The 16,667-nt window shown below is 36.9% G+C and overlaps 1 long non-coding RNA gene across 1 annotated transcript in view; it reads right to left on the bottom strand.

Moving 5' to 3' along the window:
- Nucleotides 1–1,299: 1,299 nt before the first annotated feature.
- The window catches only part of LOC129149672 (uncharacterized), a 47,317-nt gene continuing 31,949 nt past the window's right edge, over nt 1,300–16,667 (bottom strand). Inside the window, exon 3 of the long non-coding RNA XR_008556527.1 lies at nt 1,300–1,322. This is a non-coding gene — a long non-coding RNA (uncharacterized LOC129149672). The remainder of the gene's footprint in view (nt 1,323–16,667) is intronic.

Consider the following 16,667-nt stretch of genomic DNA (forward strand, 5'->3'; position numbering starts at 1 on the left):
TTATAAGAAAAGGCCAGGTAGTTCAGTTGGTTTGAGCATTGTCCTGATATGCCAAGGTTTCGGGTTTGATCTCCATCAGGGCACATACAGAGAATCAGTCAATAAATGTATGAATAAATGGAACAACAAATCAATGCTTCTCTCCTTCTTTTCCTTCCTCTCGCTCTCTCTCAAATCAATCAATCAATCAATCAATCAATTTTCTTAAGATGCAAAAATTTAACTTATATTTCCCTTTTCTGCATGACTTGGAAAAAACTCACTTTCTCACAATGGCAATACATTAATCTACCAAGAATACATTAGCATTGGTGCACATCAAGTAACTTTGTGGAATACAAGGTTTTGGTAATTTAAGAAAGAAATTAGAAAAAGCATTAAATCACATTTTGCCCCAAATCAACATAACACTTCTCAGGCTCATGTTGTCAAAGACCACCCCCCAAATAAGCTATTTAAACTCCTGCAAGGGCCTGTTTAATTTATGTCCCAGAAAAACTTGTTAAGTGTTAGAGAACTGTGCCAAGGGATTGCTTAATTGGGTTTTTGTTAGCTGATCTGAAATTTTCTGGGCCCTTTACGAGTCATGAGAATTTCAAAGTGGATTTATACATGTTTTAATAGCCAGAAAAATCAAAGTGAAAGGGACCAAAGAGACCTTTGGAGTCAAGGTCTCTTTCTCATGTGGACAGTTTAATAGCTTCGTGTGAAATAACACGATGCTTTTAAAGATACTTTTGGAGGGCCTGTTTCAACCATAAAAGCAGTGGATTTCCTGCGAGTATCGAAGTATGTTGCCATTGGCTCATCACCACTGGAAGGCTGCTTTTGAATCCTGCAAAACTGGCTCGCTGTGATCACTCTTGAGCAAAGATCACAGTCAGCAAATTGTAAGAAAGAACAATAGGTCATTGGCTCAAGAAAAAAAATGCATTTCCCTAGATAGGTCTGTAGATAGTGGTGCTCACATCTTAAATAACTTCTACCCCTTTTGGAGCAATCCATCTTGTCAATTTTTTTTCAACTTCCTGCCAGGCTTTTTATCAGAGGAAATTCAGTACCTGTCCTTGCAATCTTCATATCCTGAGTAAACAAAGTGTATGACAAATTGTCAAAAAATCATGAAATACTAATTCTTCTAATATTAAAAAGTTTTAATATTTTTTACACGTTACTTTTAATTCTTCTAATAGTAACACTGACTTTGTAAATGTCTCTGATTAAAATGGTTCTAAATGGTAAATAGTGGTAGTGATTATTTATGAAACACATACTAACCTTGACTATGGGCCAGTTACTAATTTATGCATTATCTCAAGTGCCTAAAAAAGATTCAGAGAGATTAAGTAAAAAACAATACAACTAAAACTTAGCCCCATTCCTAACTCACTCCTCACTGTGATTTTAACCAGTAAACAGTGAAGCTGGAAGACAAGTAATGAATTCTTTCCTCTCTCCCTTCTTTAGAAATACCACTTACAATCCTGTCACAGGGCAAGAGATGAGGAGTTTGCTACAGTCATGTTTTATCACATCATGACTTTAAGTAAAGAGTAATGAAACTGGTTTCAGCCTGGCAAAACTCAAAATATGCACCATGCAGATTGCTTATTGTCTTGTGATCTTATTTGGTAGATAGATAAATAGATGATAGAAACATACATACATACATACATACATACACACATATATTACAAATTACATGTAACAAACTGTATACATATATATATATATATGAAAAGTACACAAAAACTTCCGTAATGAAGGAATATTACATAGGCCTTTATGAAGAATGTACAAAAATGTTTTCAGTGGAGGAATTTGTATTTATTAAGAGACTTCTGCCAAGGACATTCATATTCTGTCAATGCTACAAGGTATATATTTTTATTCCCTTTTACAAATGAGGACAGTATGGGTAAAATTAAGTATCTGGCACAAGGCCACATGAATATCAAAGCAAATCATCTAAACTAGACCACCCCCTCAAATTCTCAAATTGTCAACTTTCTTATCATAATAACCTCGCCATTTCCGGCTGATTTCCAACAGCTGTTTTTGTTATTGTTCTCGATGTTGTTTTCATTTCCTGTTCCCCATTTACATAGAGATATTTTCAGAATTAATCTGTCTTTCAGCCAAGATCAATTTGTCCTATGTTAATTCTCACCAAATGATACCATATAGGGTGACACTATTGCAGTGTTTGCCAAACTTAGCTAACATTGAAATTACCTAGGAGTGTGGAAAGACATAATCATGTTGTGTTCTTACCCGAAACATTCTGATTTAACTGGTATGGGCCCTGATCAGAGAATCCAAGGGTTTTAAAGCTCCCACGTAATTCTAATGCAGCAAAACTTGGGAATTTTTATGAATTTTTAGTGTTTTCTAGGCTGAATCTACAAAACTCCAAGCTCATGTCATTGGACTATATTACTCACTACCCCTCTTATTGCACTCATCTGTGGACCTCCAGCACCCTCCCCTCATTCCTTAAGATATTAGAAATGGTCCCTTCAAAACAATTATTGTCATAATTCTTGGTGGCTTCCATATCCAGAGAGACAATCCTTTGAATATCTTGTCTTTTCAGATGGTTGCCTCCGTCTTTGAATTGTGGTTGTCCTTTATACTGCCTAAGTCACCTCTGGTAAAATTATACCCCCCTCAGATGTTTTACTAATAATTGCAGCATTTCCCAAGCTCAATTTCAAGTGCACATCTTTCCAACCACCACATCCTATCTTTCAAGGTCAATTCTTTTTGTCCCTGACTCTAACAATTACTCAACTTTATTTGCACCTGTCTTTGAATCTCCAATTATTCTACAACCTTTTCACAGTCCCTTACCCACCTCATATTCTCACTTTGTTCTTATCTACCTTAGAGTCTAGAATTCATCAGTATCATTATTCCCTTACACACACTATGCCCCATTTCCCCCTCCATAGCAGTCCTCTGGCAAAATTCCAAATTTAGCTAAATACCCAACAACCTCAAGAATTTTTTAATGCCGCCAGGCAATTCTACTCATTTCCCTAATTCATTCCCTCAGCCACTAACTCTGAGCTGGTGACGTAGATTTTTATTCTGCTGAAAAATATGTATCAAATTGCAAGAAAACATCCACATGGGTCTACCACAAAACCTACCACACCATATTTTTATGTGTTCAGATACTTGATCTTTCCTTCTCTTCTGTGGATGAACCTTCTGTGCTCTTAAGTATGACCACCTATTTCACTTACACACTAAATTCTACTCCTCTCACTTATGGGCCTCATTTGGTAATGTTCCTCTTTTTTAGAGATTATTTCCATTAGCATACAAACATAGTGTGATAATAGTTCCTACTTAAAAAAAAAAAAAATCTTACCTTGACCCCATACCTCCCTCTAGCAACTGCCTCATATTTGATTGACTTTATCAAAAAACTTATCACAAGAGTTCCCTATTCTCAGTCTCTTCATTTGCTCCTGATTACATTATTTCCCTGAATATCCCATTTTTTTTCTGGAACCCACTCTTAATTGAGCTATTGTCTTTATACTGAAACATCTTTTTACATTATCCCAAATGACCCTCCCATTTCCCAAACTGAAGGTCTTAATCTTCACCTTGACCTCAGCAACATTTGAGGCAATGTGTCACTCCTTCCATGTTCAGTCAACTTTTTCACGTGGCTCCTAGGACAGCACATTTTTTTGGTTTCCTTCTTGCCTTTCAGGTGGCATCTTTTCAGTCTCTTTACTGGTTCTACTTCACTATCTTACATGTGAAATTTGGAATCCTTGAATTTCTACACTTTTTTTTTTTCTCTTTTTGCACTTACTCCCAAGTCATCCCAGTCAGGCTCATGGTTTGCAGGTTCTATGCCAAAGTGCTTCCCAATGTTTTGTCCTCAGCCCAGGCTCCTTCCCTGAACTCATCTCAGATATCTAGCTGCCTACGCAACATGGTTACTTCGGTGCCAGTAGCCTTCTCAAAATCATTGTAGGCAAACACAAACTCTTGGCAGCTGTGGGTGCCGTCATGAGGCCCACCTTGATGCACCTGAACTAGTGAGGGGAAGGATCAGAAGACGCTGATGAGGAGAAGAAAGATGAGGCAGAGATGAAGTAAAGTGTCTTGGAGTTGATTAGAAGCCATGGTGTGAGATATGAGTTAACTGTCAGCTGCTGCTCTCGAAATTGCTTCTGATGTCTTTACCTATTGTTTCTTTTCTTTTTTCAATTTAAAAAAATCTCTACCCCTTGATTTTTTAAATTAAAAATAAGAGCTATGAAAAGATATAAATAAATAAATAAATAAATAAATACTCCATTCTTTCCAACACAACCTGCTATTCCTCTAGTGGGCCACATCTCAGAAAAATTGCATCTTATTTCTTTCATTTGCTTGGAACAAAAATCTTAGAGTCATTCTTAACTATCCTTTTTTCTCCCACATCACATCAAGCCCATCAGCAAGTCCTGCTGACTATTCTTTGAATATGTATTTTAAATCCACTAATTTTTACTTCCCCTACCACCATCACCGTGGTCTATGCCACTATTGTCACCTACCTGGACTGTCGCAAATTAGCCTTCTAAATGAGCTTACTGCTTCACCTCTGTTCCCCTCCAATTGACTCTCCACCTACAGCTGGACATTTCCTTTAAATATATATATATATGCCTAATATGCTAAGTGTCTGACTGATCGGTAGACCATTTGGTTGACCACTCAACCAGTCGTTATGATATGCACTGACAACCAGGGGACAGATGTTCCGATGGGTAGGTTAGCTTGCTGCTGGGGTCCAACCAATGGATGATCGGGACTGGGCGAGATGGGCCAGACACGCCCTGGAGCCCTCCCGCATTCCCTCCCTAGCAAGCCAACCTCCCACAGTCCCTCCTTGGCCAGATTGCCCCCATCAGCCCCAATTGGGACTGGGCGAGATGGCCCCAATTGGCCCCGATCGCCAGCCAGGCCAAGGGACCCCACCCATGCATGAATTCATGCACCGGGTCTCTAGTAAGACATCATGTAGTTCCTCATCTCTGTACCTTCCAGTGCCTCAGTCTCACTTAGATTAAAAGCAAAGTCACTACTTAAACGTAAGTCGGGAAACCATAAAAATCTTAGAGGAATCCATAGGCAGCAAAATCTCAGACATATGCCGAAGCAATAACTTCACTGATACAGCTCCTAGGGCAATGGAAACTAAAGAGAAAATAAACAAATGGGACTACATCAAAATAAAAAGCTTCTGCACAGCAAAAGAAACCATCAATAAAATGACAAGAAAGCCCACTGCATGGGAGAACATATTTGCCAATGTTATCTCCAATAAGGGTTTAATCTCCAACATTTACAGGGAACTCATACAACTTAACAAAAGAAAGATAAACAATCCAATTAAAAAAATGGGCAATGGACCTAAATAGATACTTTTCAAAAGAGGACATACAGAAGGCCAAAGACATATGAAAACATGCTCAAAATCACTAATCATCTGAAAGATGCAAATCAAAATGACAATGAGGTACCATCTCACACCTGTCAGAATGGCTATCATCAACAAATCAACAAATGACAAGTGCTGGTGCGGATGTGGAGAAAAAGGAACCCTTGTGGAGAACAGTATGGAGTTTCCTCAAAAAACTAAAAGTGGAACTCCCATTTGATCCAGTGATCCTACTCCTAGGAATATATCCCGAGAAACTAGAAACATCAATCAGAAAGGATATATGCACCCCTATGTTCATAACAGCACAATTTACAATAGCTAATATTTGGAAACAGCCTAAGTGCCCATCAGCAGATGAGTGGATTAGAAAACTGTGGTACATCTACACAATGGAATACTACACTGCTATGAAAAGGAAGAAACTCCTACCATTTGCAACAGCATGGATGGACCTGGAGAGCATTATGCTAAGCGAAATAAGCCAGTCAGAGAAAGATAAGTATCACATGATCTCACTCATTTGTGGAATATAATGAACAGCATAAACTGGTGAACAAAAATAGATCCAGAGACAGAGAAGCATCAATCAGACCGTCAAACCTCAGAGAGAAGGCAGGGGAGGGTGGGGGTAAGGGGGATACATCAACCAAAGGACTTGTATGTATGCATATAAGCCTAACTAATGGGCACAGACACCAGGGGGGTGAGGGCACGATTGGGGAGGTGGGGGCGGGGGGGGGGAAATGGGGAGATAAGGACACATATGTAATACCTTAATCAATAAAGAAAAAAAAAAGCAAAGTCACTATACAAATAGACAGGGCCTTTCATTATCTGCCCCTTTGCTATCTCTGACTCCCCCTCTTGCCACTTCCCCCCTTATTCTAGCCTTTCTGTCTGACTGCTTGCAGTTCCTCAGATATGACAAGCATACTCCCATTTCATTTGCACTTCCTGTTCTCTTTGTCTGGATTCTTTTCTCTCAAATCTGCAGGGTTTTCTTCCTCACTTTCTTTATGTCTGCTCAGATATTACCTTTTCAGAAACCACTTCCTAATCACTCTATATGAAAATCTATCCTGCCTTTTTAGAATAACTTATTGCCATACTAGCTGGTTTGGCTCAATGGGTAGAGGGTCAGCCTGTGGACTAAAGGGTTCCGGAATCTATTCAGGTCCAGGGCACATGCCTGGTTTGCGGGTTCAATCCCCAGTAGGGGGCATGCAAGGGGCAGCCAATCAATGATCCTTTCTTATCATTGATGTTTCTATCTCTCTCTTTCCATTTCCCTTTCTCTCGGAAATCAATAAATTATAAGGCATTTAAGAGATAATTCTTCATGTTTGGGTAGAATTTTCAGCAGTTTCTACTGCTGAAAAGAAAGAAAAACATCTAGTCATCATTGGTAGGTTTTCTTTATAAAAATATAAAATCAATTCTTTGCATGTTTTGTGGTTAGTTACATCATTGAACTGCATTTTCTTTATTTTTCTTCATGGCTAGAAAAAGTTGCACTTTTTTTTTAAGACACTGAATTTTGATTGACCTAAATAATTTTTTAAATATATTTTTTTTATTTTTCAATTACAGTTGACATGCAATATTATACTAGTTTCAGGTGTACAACATAGTGATTAGACATTTATATAACTTATAAAGTGATAATTCCAATAAATCCAGTAACCATTTTACACCATACAAAGTTATTAGAATATTATTGGCTATATTCCCTATGCTATACTTTACATCCCCATGACTATCTTGCAACTATCAATTTATACTTCTTAATCTCTTTCCCTTTTTTGCCCAGTTTCCCCAAACCCTTCCCACCTAGCAACCATCAAAATTTTCTTTGTATCTATGAGTTTGTTTCTGTTTTGTTTGTTCATTTATTTTGCTTTTTAGATTCCACATATAAGTGAAATCATATGGCATTTGTCTTTCTCTGTCTGACTTATTTCACGCAACACAGTACCTTCTAGGTCCATCCATGTTGTTGCACGTAGGATGATTTCATTCTTTTTTGTGGCTGAGTCATATTCCATTGTATATGTGCACCCTTTCTTTATCCATTCATCTATTGAAGGCCACTAAAGTTGCTTTCACATCTTCACTATTGTAAATAATGCCTCAATGAACATATGGATGCATATGTCTTTTCAATGTACTGTTTTGGCTTTTTTGGATAAATACCCAGAAGTAGAATTGCTGGGTCCTTCTTTGTTTCTTGTTATAGCCTTTGTTTTAAAGTCTATTTTGTTTGGTATAAACATTGCTAACCCAGCTTTTCTTTTCTTTTCATTTCCATTTTCATGGAATATGTTTTTCCAACTCTTTACTTTCAGTCTGTGTGTGTCTTTCAATCTGGAGTCTTCTGTAGATGGCATATGTAAGTAAGGGTCTTGTTATGTGTGTGTGTTTTTTTCCATTCAGCCACACTGTAGCTTTTGATTAGAGCATTTAACCATTTACATTCAAAGTAATTATTAATATATATGTAATTATTGCCATTTTATTATTCAAATTTTTAAAATTTGTTTTCTCTTCTTAAAGAAGTCCCTTTAACATTTCTTGTAATTTTGGTGGTAATAAACTCCTTTAGCTTTTTCTCATCTGAGATGAATACCATTTTCTTAAAAAAAAATTGCATTGAATCTGAATCAAATTTGAAAAATCTAATCTATGTTTAATGTTTTAAAATAAAACAATACTAAAATTAAGTACTCAGAATAGCAATCTATTCATCTAAGTGAGTTGTTTACCCTTTAAAGGAAAAAGTCATTGTTTCTGGTATCACATACCATAGAAGATACACATATCTCAGGCTTTCAAATGTACATCATGACTGGGAGTTTATATGGATCCTTATGTAGAGGTTTCCAGTGGAATATTGTTCTAAGTACCATTAGAATCCCACTTCTGTGAAACTCTAAAGTTCTTAGCTCAAAACAAAGGAAAAGTATATGGTTCTCAGCAACCCGTCCTACTGCCATGTTTCCAGTGTCTCTGATGGTGGCGTTGCTTCCAAAGATGCATTCTAATGAAAATGCCAGGGTCTGTAATTTGCTCAAGTTTAATTTTATACTAGCATAAAATGTTTACTTACTGAAGTTATCTCACCTCATCTACATGTTCCTAAATTATGTCTTAAAAACATCCTCCTGGGAGGGGTGTGGGATGGGAGTGGGGGGATGAGGACAAATATGTGATACCTTAATCAATAAAAAAAAAAAAAGAAAACATCCTCCTGGTGTTTCTGATAGAAGTTATTATGTAATGTCATTAATTTTTATTTTCCTAATTGTCATAAAAATGCAGAAAATTTTTGAAGACTATAATGTGTTCCCAAAACATAAAATGCTTCTGCAAATCAACACCTTATAACCACCCACAGCCACCATCAGTTAGATATTTTTATTATTAGATTATTATTCTGATAAGAACATAAAATACGTATTAAGAAAAATTCTCTGTCTTAATAATAGGCAGTCTTTGTTTCAAAATTGTTGATAAAAAAATCAAATAAATAAATACATAGAATTAGTCAAATTAATTGAATTTCTTTCTCATCTCAAGATGCTGTTCCCCACGGACAGTTTTGAAAATAAGGGCTACTCTTCTTGCACTTAGTGTGAACATAAAAGTTCTACGTCTACTAGGCCTTGAATTATCACCTTGAACTTTTCTAAAAACAAAAGTACACTCAGTTTACAGCACATATTACTAAAGGAAAAGAAACAAATTTCATTCAGATGTTTGTGGAACCAAACATGAACACTGTCATCTGAGGAGCAGAATTTATGGGAAAACAAGAGAAAAGATGTTTCTGGGAGAGTTCAAATCCCAAAGGAAGAGAAAGACACATCTCACTTAGCAAGAATTCCCACCAGAAACAAGGACACATGCATCTGAGACAACGAAAAACTGAATGAAACCCAAAAACAATAGACAGATAAGGAGGTTTAGATGAGTGAAAACTAGTTTTTGTTGTTTCTCGTTGCAGTGTCACAACTAGCTTTTAAGGCAATTTTCCCATGATAAATTTTTAAACCTCTTTCTAATATAAAGGTTGTTTGAGATATTTACTTTATATGTTAGTAAACATTGGCTTACTAGGGGCCACCAGTGTGCAAAAAAAGAAAAATATCGGGATTAAAATAACTGGTTGAGATTTATTGGTGAGAAAACACTCGTGTCAGTGTTCTAAGGAAAAGCTGCAGGTAAGTACAGTAGGAGCTGTGAGAGTTGCTTCGGAAAGTCTCTTCAGGAAATGTGCTTTGCAGATATAAGTGACCACCAGTTGCACACACCCTATCGCTTGTGCCCTTGGACTAGGGTGCAGCCTGGTAATAGTTAGCTCCCAGCATGGGAGGAACGTTAGTCTGACTTGAAAAAGAACATGCTGAGTACTATGGAGTGTTCTGTTTGTGCATCTCAAACAGTCCTAAGGCTGAGTTCAATGCTATGTAAAATCCCACAGATATTTTTAACTTGGCAAATCATTTTAAACTTCTGTGAGATGGAATGGGTAAGAACAACTAATGAATTTGTATAAAGAACAAAATAGCAACATGAGGATTTTATTTTACTAGATGTTAAAATTTGTTATGAAGCTATAATATTCAAAACTGTGGCACTAGAATAAGAATGAACAGATTAATGGAATATAATGGGGAGCCCCAAAATAGTTATATAAGAAATTAGTGTATGATACATGTGTGATCAGGACAAAAATTTGTGATCAGTAAAAAATATGTAATAAATATGTATAGGTATAATAAATTTTTAAAAGATTATTCAATAAATGGTTCTGGGAAATTGATAAATTATTTGAGAGGAAAAAAACAAGTAATTCCAAGTTAAATATTAAAATTTTTAAGTAGAAAAATCAAAATTAGGAGAAAAAGTAAAGAAATATTTTCAATGCTTTATATGGAAAATGCATGAACAAATTATTAAATTCAATTATTTGCAAGTACTATCAAGAAATTCCATTATCAAAATTAAAAGGTAAACACTAAAATGGAAAATTATTTATACTATGTATGAATTCAAATGATGTTCTTAATATATAATGAATTCTTATGAACCTGAGAACCACATGTCATACACCAAATCAAGTTGGGAGGGAATCACAAATAGGCAATTCACAAAAGAAAAAATTTATATGTCCTTTAAACATAGGAAATTGCTAATCTCCCTAATAAACAAAGATTGTAATTAAAATAATATGAAAACCTTCGCCTATATTTTTTTAAAAAATAGGTATTATATACAATGACAATGCATAGAGCAGCAAAAAGGAAGTGAACAAGCATTATGATAGGTTGTTGGAATTATAAATTGGTAAATATTTTCTGGAAGAAAGATATACAGATTTTTATGAAAACATTTAAAAAATTAAAATCAAAACTAAAACAACTTAAATGACCAATAGGCAAATGATTAAATAAATAATGGATAGCAAGATTGTGCATTTGGATAATATTCATAACAGAAAATTCATGATGGGTTATTTGTTCACACACACATTTTCACAGAAAAACAAAACGACAAAACAAAAGACAATCCCATTTACCATCGCACCAAAAAAATTAAGATACCTAGGAATAAACTTAACTAAGGAGGTAAAAGACCTATACGCAGAAAACTACAGGACACTGAAAAAAGAGATAGAGGAAGACATAAACAGATGGAAGAACATACCATGTTCCTGGATTGGTAGAATCAACATCATTAAAATGTCCATACTACCCAAAGCAATCTACAGATTCAATGCACTCCCCATCAAAATACCAACAGCATATTTCACAGACCTATAAAGAACTCTCAAAAAATTCATCTGGAATAAAAAAAGACCCCGACTAGCCTCAGCAATCCTCAGAAAGAAGAATAAAGTAGGTGGAATCTCAATACCAGATTTCAAGCTGTATTACAAAGCCACTGTTCTCAAAACAGCCTGGTACTGGCACAAGAACAGACATATTGATCAATGGAACAGAATAGAGAACCCAGATATCGACCCAAACCACTATGCTCAATTAATATTTGACAAAGGAGGCATGAACATACAATGGAGTCAAGACAGTCTCTTCAATAAATGGTGTTGGGAAAACTGGACAGATACATGCAAAAAAATGAAACTAGATCACCAACTTACACCATACACAAAAATAAACTCAAAATGGATACAGGACTTAAACATAAGACGGGAAACCATAAAAATACTAGAGGAATCCACAGGCAACAAAATCTCAGACATATGCCACAAGAACTTCTTCACTGACACTGCCCCTAGGGCAATGGAAGCTAAAGAGAAAATTAACAAATGGGACTACATCAAAATAAAAAGCTTTTTTACAGCAAAAGAAACCATCAACAAAACAACAAGAAAGCCCACTGCATGGGAAAACATATTTGCAAATGCTATCACTGATAAAGGTTTAATCTCCAACATCTACAGGCAGCTTATGCAACTTAATAAGAGGAAGATAAATGATCCAATAAAAAAATGGGCAACAGACCTAAACAGAATATTTTCAAAAGAAGACAGAAGGAAGGCCAAGAGACACATGAAAACATGTTCAAAGTCACTTATTATCCGAGAGATGCAAATCAAAACAACAATGAGGTACCATCTCACACCTGTCAGAATGGCTATCATCAACAAATTAACAAACAACAAGTGTTGGCGAGGATGCGGAGAAAAAGGAACCCTCGTGCACTGCTGGTGGGAATGCAGACTGGTGCAGCCACTGTGGAGAACAGTATGGAGTTTCATCAAAAAACTGAAAATGGAACTCCCATTTGACCCAGTAATCCCACTCCTGGGAATATATCCGAAGAAACTAGAAACACCAATCAGAAAGGATATATGCACCACTATGTTCATAGCAGCACAATTTACAATAGCTAAGATTTGGAAACAGCCTAGGTGCCCATCAGCAGATGACTGGATCGGAAAACTGTGGTACATCTACACAATGGAATACTATGCTGCCATAAAAAAGAAGGAATTCTCATCATTTGCAGCAACCTGGATGGAATTGGAGAACATTATGCTAAGTGAAATAAGCCAGTCAATGAAAGAAAAATACCACATGATCTCACTCATTTAGGGATAGTAAAGAACATTATAAAGTGGTGAACAAAAAGATAGATACAGAGACAGTAAAGCATCAAACAGACTTTCAAATTACAGGGGGAAAGTTTGGGAAAGGTGGGGGAGTTATGAAATCAAACGAAGGACTTGTATGCATGCATATAAGCATAAACAATGGACGCAAAACTCTGGGGGGGCGGGCATGTGTGGGTGTGGGGTGGGGGGGTGATAGTAAGATATGTACACATATAATACCTCAATAAAAATATTAAAAAAAAAAACAAAAAAAAAAAACAAAAGACAAATATATTACTTGCAATTTCTTTATTATTTCAGATTTGCTTTATTATCTTGGTGTTGCCCAGAATATTCAAAAGATGTATATATTGCTATTTTTAGAAATTGTTATTTAAAGTAACATGTTTGCAGCCACCAGGCATATGTCTGGACTTCAGTAGAACTATGTGAGATAGTCCTCCTGCCCTCAAGGTACTTATAGTTTCACTCCATACAAGCTTATACATAAAAGGAAATTCAAATATGTAAGACAGGCTATGTTTGGAATCAAAATAGAGAATAATTTGTATTTTGAAATTCAGAGGCTTTGTGGGTAGTCAAGGAAGGGTACCAGAACTGGGTTATTATTTATTTATTTATTTATTTATTTATTTATTTATTTTTATTTCAGAGAGGAAGGGAGAGGGATAGAGATATGGAAACATCAATGATGAATCACTGACTGGCTGCCTCCTGCGTGCCCCCACTAAGGATTGAGCCTCAACCCAGGCATATGCCCTGACTGGGAATGAAACCATGACCTCTTGGTTCATAGGTCGACACAACCACTGAGCCACACTGGTCGGGCCAGGGCTGTGTCTTGAAGGAAGATAAGAACTTGTCTAATGAGAAAAGAGAAGTGATAAAAAAAACCTGAGAAGAAACAGGCAGGACTGGACGTGACATAACTAAAAGATGATGACGACAAATGCTTGACATTACACTTCATATTCTCTACCCTTTCAATGGTTGTTTTAAAGTTATAAGGTATCTGGAAAACCAACAGATATACTCCTAACATATCAAAAAGAGCATGTGAAAACTTTCATTTTCTAACAGAGGTTCTATAAGAGCCTGTTTCTTTGAGAAAGAGGCAAAATTCATCTTAAAAACTGACAACTGGGTTATTTAAATGTACAAGCATTGTAAAAAATTTTCACACAGCAACAAGTTTGGCATGGTGAGTCCCTCTAAATTCCTTAGAGATAAGTGGAGCTATTTACTACTGAAAAGTGGCTATGGTGAGCAGGACTTGTATATGGGCTGTGCAGGGAACACAGAACTTTCCCATGACCTAGAGACTCTGTGAAATGACCGCAGATGGTTTATACCAGAAAAGCTGGGAAAATTATATGAAGTCCTGTGAAAAATCTTAGTTTAGAAAAAAAAAAAAAATAGCAACCTCCAAATTAAAGGAGGGCTCCCTGAATCAGCCTATCTGAATTTTGACATATGGACTTTCTAAATCACCAAGTTCTGCAGAGAAGATGAGAAGCAAAGTGAGTTCCAAACCCTGGGTTTTATTACCCCATTCTTACACACCAGAAAGATTCATGGGAGCCTCTCCCATAAATGTTTTGCATGTACTAAAGAAATGACTTGTTCTCGCTGGACCTTTTCATAAGGAAGCAATGCAATGTGCCAGGAGGAGCACTGAGTGAAGGGATGATGACCAGAACTCTAGCCTTCCTGATAATTGTCTTAGGGAAATGGCATCTCATGGTTAACCTCAAGGTTTTCACTTTTATTATCTTGCAACAAGAAGGCAGTGAAAGCAGAACAATACAATCAGTCCTAAGCAGAGGGAGGAGACCGCTGTTGGACGCAATATTCAGAATGTTCCAACATAGGAGACTCCAGCTGAATTCATAAAAATCTAAATAGTATGGGATACCCGATAGCTTACTCATGAAAGCCTATTTGTCACCAGGGTCAGAGATTCTTCATTCGACCTTGAAACCTCCTGGCCTGCCCCCTTCATTTTATAACAGTACCTGACGTTGATTGAATGCAATCTAACATCAAACTTGAGGTGAATGGTACTTTACTTATAAATGTATAAGGTAAATCATAATTTGGGGTAAATGATATCTCTATGAGATATATAATATTTTACAGAAGAAAAAACTGAGTTGTGGCTGGCCAGCATGGCTTAGTGGTTGAGTGTTGACCTACAGACCAGTAGGTCACAGTTCAATTCCTGGTCAGGGAACATGCCCGAGTTTCAGGCTCTATCCCCAGTGGGGGGGCATACAGGAGACAGCCAATCAATATTTCTCTCTCATCATTGATGTTTCTATCTCTCCCTTTCTCTCTGAAATAAATAAAAATGTATTTTTTAAAAAAAAACAGAGGTATAACAGAAATTAAGTCACTTGTTAGAGGCAAGACAGCTAAGCGGCAGTTGGACAGAGGGCCACCCATTCCAGAGTCATAATCTTAAGCAATTTGCTCCAATAGGAAGGAGCTGGGACCCAGCTTGGGCCAAGAATTGTTTAGGACTTTCCAAATAAGTGCTTGGAAAGATCTACCCAATATCATCCTATATAATAAAAGACTAATATGCAAATTGACCGAACAATGGAACTACTGGTCGGTATGACATGCACTGACCACTAGGGGGCAGACACTCAATTCAGGAGCTGCCCCCTGGTGATCAGTGAGCTCCCACAGAGGGAATGCTGCTCAGCTAAAAGCTGGGCTTATGGCTGGCGAGCGCAGCATGGTGGTGGGAGCCTCTCCTGCCCTCGTGGCAGCTCTAAGGATGTCTGACTGACAGCAGGGAGCGGGCCTAAGCCTTCAGTCAGACATCCCCCAAGGGCTCCCAGATTGTGAGAGGGTGCAGGCCAGGCTGAGGGGAACCCCCCCCCCCCTGCAAGTGCATGAATTTCATGCACCAGGCCTCTAATAAAAATAAAAAATCAGTACACTAAATTGCCATTAGAAAGATAGTGTGGAAATTGAGACACAACTAATAACTTAGAAAAACAACACATTGCAATGTCATTTTCAAGTTTCACTGAGAAGTTCTGAATAATTAAAGATACAATCTCAAGATAGCAATGTTTGTTACTTTTATGATAAATGTTGGTATGGAAGCATCAACACAATTTTATTTCTTACCGTTAATGAAAAAACAATGAATGATCGTTTCATGTAGAGGAAGTTTTTAAGAGGTAGTAATTAAGGGCACACACTCTGGAGTTAGCTGAGCTGAGTTGAATCCTGGTCCCCAGACTTCCTGGCCATGATATGCGGTCTTAGTCATCGCTGTATCCTGAATGCCTAGTAAAGGGCCTGACACCTAATAAACTGGTAATAAATGTTTATTGAATTTTTAGCACTTAATTCATTTTTCCAGAAAATGGACTTAGACTTTAGACTTGATCTCCTCTCTCTCTGTCTCTTTCTGTCTTTGTCTGTCTGTCTGTCTCTCTCTCTCTCTGACACACACACACAAAATCGAGACTTTTTTTTAAGGGATAACATTTCTGCTCTTTTCTTCCTCTCTTTTGGTCTGTTTGAGAATAGCTGCTTCTCCTAGGACATGGGGCATTTGTAGAACAACATTAAAGCTGTACTATGAATATTTTAACCACAGGTTTAATGGGCACAAATAAGAAATTTATAGAGCCAGACTTCTAAGATATTGCACGTTCAGTTCCAGACCACTGTAATAAAGTGGGTATCTCAATGAAGTGAGTGGTAATCTTTTTGCTGGTGAAGGGACTTGTGAAAAATGCAACACCTGTGAAGCACAATAAAACAAAGTATGCCTGCATTTTGAAGTCTAAAATAGCCAGTTTGTCTCTTTTGATCACATTAAATGAAATATTCCTTTCCACTTTGTGCTCCATTAACTTGTCTGATTAGAATGTCTTTGGGTAGCATATATTTTTCTAAAAGAAGCAAGAGAAGTTGAGGAACTATTTGCATGGTACTTCATATCACCTAAGAAACACAAAGTCCTTTAGCCAGGCTCTGATGTCTGCTCTTCTGAGCACTGGCAGCAATCAATCAAAATTAAAAATTATACAAAAAACTAAAAAT

This window comes from Eptesicus fuscus, chromosome 7 (assembly GCF_027574615.1).
Source record: "Eptesicus fuscus isolate TK198812 chromosome 7, DD_ASM_mEF_20220401, whole genome shotgun sequence".
Lineage (NCBI taxonomy): Eukaryota > Metazoa > Chordata > Mammalia > Chiroptera > Vespertilionidae > Eptesicus > Eptesicus fuscus.